Here is a 5,840-nt window from a genome sequence, read left to right on the forward strand (position 1 = left end):
AGCTGAGCCAGGCATGACTTCTTCGCTCTAATGCACCCCTCTGCTTCAGAGTGATAATTTATGGAATGAGTTACATTTCTAAAACCCTTTTTGTTCTTAAAAGTGGTAAAACTGAACTTCTGACAAGTGCTAGAGCCAGGGTGGGACAGGCAGGATGCAGCGGGCTCTGAAGACCCAGACCCGGTGGGCGGAGCTTCGGGGCCATGAGCAGCCTGGGCTCTGCTCCTCACCGCCCCCAACAGAGGACCTGGCTGAGCAGGCCGCTCTCGGGGATGCCGGTGTCTCCACGAGGGGTCCCAGCTGCTGGGGCACAGAGCCGTCCCGCTGTGGCTCCACCTCTCTGTCCCCCCTGCCTAGGACCCAGTGGGTTGTCGCAGGTTGGCGGCTAGGGTGAGCTCCCCGCACAGGGCCTCGGCAACATTTGGCATCCTGGCATTTGAGCTCTGCCAGTGTGGGAGGCGAACAGCGCTCAGGGTGGGGCAGGTGCATCCGCACCACTGCTGGTGCTGAGCGCCTTCCCATGTGCCTGTCAGCAGCTTGGGCTTTCTCTTCTAGTGAACTTCGTGGCTTTTGCCCATTTTTCTACTAGACCATATTTTTCCTGTTCATTTTAGAAGGGGAAATTGGATGGATGGGTAGGTGGACGAATGGCAAGATGGGCTGGTGGGTGGATGGACAGACGGATGGATGGGGGGATGGACAGATGGACAGGTGGCCGGAGGGGTGGGTGGGTGGATGGATGGGTGGACTGACGGATGGGTGGATGGTTAGATGGGTGGGTGGTTGGACGGATGGATGGATGGTTGGACGGACGGATAGATGGGTGGGTGGTTGAATGGATGGGTGGGTGGATGGATGGATGGACGGATGAATCGGTAGATAGTTGGACGGATGGGTGGATGACTGGACAGATGGATGGGTGGATGGACGGACTGATGGACAGCGAGGCATGTCCTCTTTTTCTGACCTCTGGAGGACTGAGTGCAGGAGCAGAGTGACCTCTCTCTTGACCGGGAGAGCTCTCCTGGGCCATGGAGATTCGCCCGCCTCAGCTGGATTTCCTCGTTGCACCCGTGCCGTGGCCCCTTTCACTGTGGGCACACATTTGTGCCTTGGTGGCCCCCTTGCCCAGTCCTCCTGGAACTTGTCTAATTAAGGCATTTCGGAGAATCAGCCTTCAGCTACAATATCCTTCCTTTTCCAAAATTTGTTTTTGCCCCTTTTCTGTGTATTTTCTTACCTCTTTCCCCAGGACTGTGCTCTTGATCACTTGGTAAACTGAGCACCTACTTGTTCTGATGTGTCCACATAAGGCTCGGCGTTGGCTGCATCTCACACGCTGATGGGTGGCATCCTCGTTGCTCTTCATTTCTAAGCACTTCCTGATTTCCTACGATTACTTCTTTGACCCATGATCGTATGTTGTTCAGCTTCCAGCCTCAGGGCCTCGTGGTTCTCATTCGTGCGCCGTTTCTAGCTGTGCTGAGCACCGGTGTGGAGGCGTTGCATGCAGGGGGAGCGTGGTCCGCTTGCACAGACGTCCACGCGTGTTTGAGGGAGCGCACGTCCTCCGCCCCATTCGCACACCTTGTCCGTCGCCCAGGCTCGCCCATGGCGCCCTTCACATGTGGTTTTCTCTGCTGACTGCTGTCCGCTCCTTCTAAGGACGACGTGCCACCTCCCTTGGCTCTGGCCATGTTCGCTTCCTGTGTGATAAGCAGTTTTACCAAATGTGCACAAACTTAAGTCAGCACATCCTTCTGATGAATTGAAATTTTCGTCACCACGTAGAGCTATCCTTTACGTCCAGCTACGGTTTTCCATTTACGGGCGTCACACAGGTACCCACCGCCCGCTCTCCGCGGCCTGCCTTCCAGCCTCCCTCCTCTCGCAGACGCTTCCTTCATAAACAGCGCGAGGCTGGATTTCGTGATGAGTTTAATCGCCAGTCCACAGGCTGCCCGTTAAGTGGAGACTCTGATCCTTACAGTGGGTTTGGTTGCACCTTGTTTCTCGTGGCTTTGCTTTTTTCAGACTCATTTCTGCGTCTCATGTGTGCCGCGTTGGCCCACCTTTTCTGCCTTCTCCCCACATGACTGAGGGTCCCCCACACTCCGTCCGTTCCCTCCGCTGGGTGGGAAGATACGTAGCTGGTTGCCGTTTCCCGGCGGCGATCCTTACAGATGTTCACACGTACCCGTGACGTGGTCAGTGGCCTCTTCCGCCGCGTGGCCCCCGGACCCAGGTGGGGTCGCAGACCAAACACAGCATGCCCCCTTTAGACGTGGCTTTACGGAAAAGTTACTTGCTTGCCCGAGGCGCACCTGCGCCGGCCTGTGTCCTGTATGTTTCTTGGCTCCATCGGGCAGCCCCGGCCCCTCCCGGAGTGTGTGTGCAGTCCCTGACCGGCCTCTCCCCCTCTTCCCTCCCTCCTCCCTATTCGCTGACTCGACACCATTACTGTTGTTCCGTGTAGCCCCTGCGTCCGTGGCCTTTCCTGCCCTCATGCTGTGTTCTTTGTCCGTCGTTTCTCCTCGCTTCTCAGACCATCACCCGGGGTCACTGTGCCTTCAGCACGTGCCGTACGTTCCCTGGGAGAGGGACACCGATGTCAACTTATCCTGTTTGTTTGCCTGTATTCAAGTTGTGATTTCACCCTCTTTTTTTTTTTTTTTAAGTAGGCTCCATGCCTAGCACGGAGCCCAACATGGGGCTTGAACTCACGACCCTGAGATCATGACCTGACCAAGGGTCAGACGCTTAACAGACTGAGCCACCCAGGTGCCCCCTGCCCTCGTTCTTGACTGACGGGACCCACAGTCATGGTCGACAGTCGCCTTCTCTCTGTTACACCCCATCCTGTTGCTCTCTCTGCCCGTCTCCGGTGCTCTGCGCCTTGGCTCTGATGCACCCAGGGTGTGGGCGTCTCGCCTGACTCTTCCTGCCCGGGTCTCGTCCCCCACCCTCCGGGACACAGAGACCCTCCCCCTCTGCCCGCTTACCGTGTACCCAGTGCGTTCAGGGTCATTTCTTCAGCTGTTGCTTCCAGGTTACCGGTGTTCTCCTTAGCAGATAAGCATGTCCAGTTTCTGCTGTTTTCATTTTTAGAAGTTCCAAGCTGCGGCGGCCTCTCAGGCTTCCCTTGGTTGTCGTTTTTGAAATGCTATCAGTTTTCAGCAAAGAACTCTAGTCAGGTACTTTGTAGACTATCCCTCAGTGTATGTTCATCTTATTTTTCCCTTATGATCGGAGTGGGGAGAAGACCCCGGGGGTGGAGTGTCCTCCTTCTGTCCCGGGCAGTGCCCTCGCACTGATGTGACCGCGAGCGCTTGCGTACAGCGGTGTTGGCTGCCTTCTCCCCTGTTTCCACGCACCCTCTGGCCAGAGGTCAGGACGCGCAGTCCGCTTAACCCCAAGGGGCCGGATGGGAGGGTCCGCCTCTTGGAGAGGGTGTGTGCACACAAACCGCGTGGCGTTCTGGAGGAGCGTGTGTCTCCTCCCTGTTACGCATTCAGTCACTGGTTTTCGTCAGCACGGACTCCTGGACACTCGCGCTCTGAGCGGCGGTCCAGAACCGTGCCATGTGGCTCCTTCCCGCCCGGCCTCACGTGCGTCCCTCTAGCCGGCCCGTCATCTTCCTGAGCGCTCCCTGCGTCTCGTACTGCAGGACGCTCCGGGCTCTTCCGTTTCCCCCACCCCAGCCTCGGAAAAGACCACTTCTCCCAGGAGCCTGGTTCCTTTTACTGGGGGGCGGCGTTGCAGACCTTGCTGGCTTCTCCGGAGCCCAGACCGCACTGGCTGACTTCTGTGTTTTATGATGTTCTTGGTCGGGGACCCGAGAGTCTTGGAGCCGAATGGAAGCACTGGTTAGCAGCCTCACGAGGGGGCCCACGGTTGCCCTGCCGGGCACCCGGCCCCTCCACTTACAGCGTGTGAGCCAGGCGGATTCTCAGGGAGACTGTGTCCCTTCCTTCTCTGCAGAGCCCAGGCTAAGAACAGACCTCCCCACCAGCTGTCTCTGCGGGCACGTCGTCTGCTTGAGCCTGGCTCATCCTTGGAGGGGCTGTGGTCATTCTCAGCAGCCTGCACAGCCCCCACCCTGTCCCTGGATATGGGACCGCCCTGGGAAGGCTCCAGCTTCCTTCAGGAACCCAGCAGATCTCCCCCGGTTTTGTAGGCTTGTCTAATTAGTTAAAGTTTTTTAAAGTTATCTTTGTGTTTCCACGGTGTCTTTCCACAGCGTGCTTGGTTGCCATGTTGGGGACGCCCCGGCGTGCCCTATGGTTCTCTGATGGACTTGTGCCTCCTTACTATCCTCTGCGGTCTGCACTGAAGGGAACACTGGGAGCGCAGCCCCCCTCAGAGAGACTCCGCTCTCTTTCTTCTTTCTTTTACCGTTTCCCCATTTTGGGAAGAAAACCGTCAACGGGATGTTCAGGCATTCTCATTTGTAAGACTACAGACGTGGAAGTGTTATTTCCGAAAAGCGGTCATTATTTCCCTCCTGCTGTGCGGTGGTGTAGACGGTGTCTCGGTAGGTCCCGAGCAGACATCCGTCCGCAGCAGCCCGCTCCCGGATGCGGCGTCTGCTCACGCGGGAGCTCACGCATACCCCTGACCGTCTCCTGAGAACAATATCTCAAAGAAAATCTACTTCTGTTTACAGGTGTACGGTAAATAGCAAAGCCAAGTTTGGCTTTTTCTTCTTCTCTGTCCACAAATACACTCAAGAAGTCGACTTCAAACGTCCCATTGCAGCACACACAGGGACCGACACCCTTTACATTCACTGTGTATTTATATATTGTTTTCTAGCTTGATCCTCTCCCAGAGAAGGTTTTACAGCAGAGACCCAATGCTAACGCGGTCCGGTCCATGGAGAAAGTCATTGAAATCCACAGTGAGTTGCCTGGGCCACCCGGGGGCGGGGGATGACCCAAGTCACTGAGACGGTCATGTCAGCGGGTCTGCCCTGTGCAGACGCTGGGTTCCCGCCAGCCTCCCTGCTGAGAAACCCCGTGTGTGAGCAAACGCCGAGCCACCGGCCCGGCCCCCCTCACGTTCCCCTCACGCCGAGGCCCCCTCGGCTCCGAGGGTCTGGCTGGGAGCCCACCCCCGGCCCCCGCCCCGTTCCAGGTGCCCGTGCCTTGGGGAGGACTAGGCTCCACCGGCAGCTTCTCCCAGGAGCCAGTCTTATGAGTTGTGAGCTTGGTGCTCCCTGGCTTCTGGCTCCTGGAAGAGGGGCTTTAACGGTGCCAGCGAGGAGTCAGGCTTGAGCCGGGGGAGGCCTGTAACCCTGTCCCCCCACCCCAGGCCAGTACTGGCGCTCCCTGCCGCGCCTCTGCTCCACGGTGGGGCACTCTCTGGTAGAGGCCCAGAAGTGCGAGAACGAGGAAGCCGAGACCGTCACCGCCATGGCCTCGTTGTCCGTGGGCGTGAAGCCCACCGAGAAGAGGTGAGTGTCTCTGCCCCGCCGGCCGGCCCGTCTGCCTGCGGGGCCAGCCTCTGTGGACAACCCGGGCCTCTGCTGTCGTGGGGGGAGGCACGTGGCTTCTCCACGTGGCCCAGCCTCATACACGGCCGGCCAGTGAGGGATGGAGGGATGGAGGACAGGTGTCCCTGCTGGAGATGCAGCCGCCACGGCCACCTCTCTCCAGCGTGACAGGCCGTGGAAACCCTTGACAAGCCTTCAGTCCCGAGCAGGGGCCCCATCACGGCCGCCCTCCAGGGGCGGGGGGTGGGCGGCGGGAGGGCACCGAAGGCGGGCGGCCCGCGGGGAGCACTGCCCTCACCCCGCCGGCTCTCTGTCTCTGTTGTGCCCGGTGCCGCGGCAGACCCGA

This window comes from Ursus maritimus, unplaced genomic scaffold (assembly GCF_017311325.1).
Source record: "Ursus maritimus isolate PB19 unplaced genomic scaffold, ASM1731132v1 scaffold_1, whole genome shotgun sequence".
In the NCBI taxonomy this organism is placed as follows: domain Eukaryota; kingdom Metazoa; phylum Chordata; class Mammalia; order Carnivora; family Ursidae; genus Ursus; species Ursus maritimus.